The sequence below is a fragment of the Chrysemys picta genome, chromosome 3, assembly GCF_011386835.1.
Source record: "Chrysemys picta bellii isolate R12L10 chromosome 3, ASM1138683v2, whole genome shotgun sequence".
Taxonomy (NCBI): Eukaryota; Metazoa; Chordata; order Testudines; family Emydidae; genus Chrysemys; species Chrysemys picta.
In genome coordinates, this window is record NC_088793.1 from 193,165,045 (window position 1) to 193,168,050 (window position 3,006).

At 53.5% G+C, this 3,006-nt stretch overlaps 1 protein-coding gene across 1 annotated transcript in view; it reads right to left on the reverse strand.

Moving 5' to 3' along the window:
• ACTR2 (actin related protein 2) overlaps positions 1-3,006 on the reverse strand; it is a 45,331-nt gene that overhangs the window by 42,185 nt on the left and 140 nt on the right. The window lies entirely within an intron of this gene.

Below are 3,006 nucleotides of genomic sequence, written 5' to 3' on the forward strand. Positions count from 1 at the left end.
TATGAACAGGAGAGAGCTCTCCTGTCAGCATAATAAAACCACCTCCACGAGAGGTGGTAGCTATGTTGGCGGGAGAAGATTTCCTGCCAACATAGCGCTATCCACACTAGCACTTACGTCAGTGTAACTTATGTCACTTGGGGTTGGGGGATTATTCACACCCCTGTGCGACATAAATTATGCTGACATAAGTGGTAGTGTAGGCATAGCTTAGGCCTTGTCTACACTATACAAGTTTTGTCATCAAAAGTCAGATTGCATCGACAAAGCGGTGAAAGTGTACACACAACAATGCTTCTCCCACCGATTTAATTCTCCTGCTTCGCTGACATAAAACCACCTTAACAAGCGGCATAGAGCTTTTTGCGACAAAGTTGGAGTGATGCCGTGTCATTATAGACAGTGCACTTGCTCCTGTCCCCCTAAGTAACCTCCAGGTGGTATCCCACAATGCTCATCATGACGGCACTGGTAAGCAGTTTCTCCTCTGCTGCCCTGCAGCCAGGTACACAGGCATGCACCCCCCCCACCCCCTTTAAAGCCCCAGGAATTTTTGAAATTCCATTTCCTGTTTGCTCTGTGTGGACAACCCACATCATATGTTCCTAGCTGACCATGCCAGCTTTCATGCTCCCGCCTGGAGTACACCAGAGTTGCTGGATTTGTTGGGCGTGTGGGGAGAGGAGGCTATGCAGTTGCAGTTCCGATCTAGCCATAGTAACTTTGACACCTACGAGCACATTGCTTGTGGTATAGATGAGATGGGGCACAAAAGGGACATGCAGCAGTGCCGTGACACATACATACAAGCGATGTAATTACTGCAGCAGTTGTATGCCCATGTAAATTAGGTCGACTTAATTTTGTAGCATAGACATAACCAATGTCTCTATTCAGTCCATGATTTTTAGCGTCTAGCAAAGTTATGAACTTAAGCTCCCAGGCTCATCTTTTGAAAGCGTTGTGCAGGTTTCCTTTGAGGATAAGGACTGACAGAGTGATCACTTTGTGAAAAGTGTTTAGCCATAATGATATGCTGTTTTTGTCTTTTATCATTTTCTTGTAAGAGTTCATTAGAGAGCATAGTGATTATCTGGTTCTACCCACACTTACAGTTTAGTGAGCTAGAGTCATTTAATATAAACCAACCTCTGTTTTCTGCCCTCATCACTGAACAGAATTTTTTGAAGACACTCCAAGAAGATAGGCTAGCCTGCATGCTAAAATAAACAATGCAGGAGCATTAATATAATTATCAATATTAGAGGCTACTTTAGTCTACAGCCAAAAAATTTTTTATTAGTTTCCAATACCTCATTTTGCCTCTAAAAGCACAACTCGCAATAAGAAAACCTTTCAACTCTAAATATTCTCATTCTCTTTATCCTCTTTTTATACACAGTATATTTAATATTATACACAGACACACCAAGAAATGCCAACAATAGTCAATTTAAGCCGATGAGAGAAGTGAGCTACTGGGCTTAGTGGACAAGCATCCACATTATCCCAAAGCAGCACAAGGAGCACTGATGTGCTCCCAAGGGTGGAGAGGCCCAGAGCACTGAGGCCTTGGCTACACTTACCCGCTAGTTCGGCGGCTGGCAATCGAACTTCTGGGTTCGACTTATCGCGTCTAGTCTGGACGCGATAAGTCGAACCCGGAAGTGCTCGCCGTCGACTGCGGTACTCCAGCTCGGCGAGAGGAGTACCGCGGAGTCGACGGGGGAGCCTGCCTGCCGAGTGTGGACCAAGGTAAGTTCGAACTAAGGTACTTCGACTTCAGCTACGTTATTCACATAGCTGAAGTTGCGTACCTTAGTTCGAATTAGGGGGGTAGTGTAGACCAAGCCTGAGTTACTCTGTTGTTCTTAGGCTGCATCTATACTGTAAAAAACGTTCAGACAGGTAGTTTGCCCCCTGCTTATGGTGGCAGCAGTAGAAGCTACAGCACAGACGGGGGCAGAAGCCCTTTCACCATCTCAGCAGGATGAGTGGTTAGAACTGCCCAGCTCCCGCTGCGCTGGTGGTAGTCTAGGGAGCTGCTCCAGCTCCACGTTACAGACCTTTTTGTGCTTTGGTATGGGATGCCAGGGCAGGTGGTGGGTTGGTGCTGGGAGGGGAAAGGGATCCCGTCTAGGGGAGCTCTCAGGCAGTGGGGAGGGAGAGGTCCACAGAGGTGAGACATTGGGGAGCTCTGGGGCAGTGGGGGATTTCCATGGGGATGGGTTGTGGTCCTTTAGGGCAGTGGGATGGGAGAAAATCCACATGGGCAGGATGCAGAACTCTAGTGCAATAGGAGGGTTTAATCTATGGGGCAGGTTGTGGAGTTGGAGGCAGGCCGGTGCCGGGAGGGGGGAAGGAGATCCTGCCCGTGGGGGAGGGGAGCAGGCCGGTGCGGGAGGAGGAAGGAGATCCTGCCCGAGGGGGGAAGGGGGCAGGCCGGTGGCGGGAGGAGAGGCAGGCCGGTGCCGGGATGAAGATCCCGTAGGGCCAGGCAGGCAGGCCGGGAGGGGAGAAAGATCCCAGCAGGGTGGGAGGGGCGGGCGGCAGGCCAGGAAGGAAGGAAGGAAATCCCAGTGGGGGGGCAGTGAGGGGAAGGGGATCCTGCCCCGAGGTCCTATTGACAATTCCAGGGGAAGTGGGCGGGCAGCAGGCCGGGGGGAGAGGACGATCCCGGCGGCTAGACGGCGCTGGGAAGAGGGGCATCCCACTCGGGGAGGAGAGGAAGGAGATCCCGGCTGGGTGAGGCGGGCGGCGGGTCCGGGCCCGGAGGGGAGGGGATCTCGCCCGGCGAGGTGTCTCTCAAGCAGCCCCTTCCCCGCTCCGCCCGCCCGCAGCGAGCTGTGCCGAGTGACAGGCGCTGGGGCGGCCGGGCAGCGCCCCGCTCCCTGTGAGCGGCCCCCCGCTGCCGGCGCCCCGGGGGGCTGGGCCGGTCGCTGCCCCTGGAGCCCGCGAGGGGCCGGAACCCCAGTCCCCTGCCCGGTGCCCGGCCTGGCCGCTCAC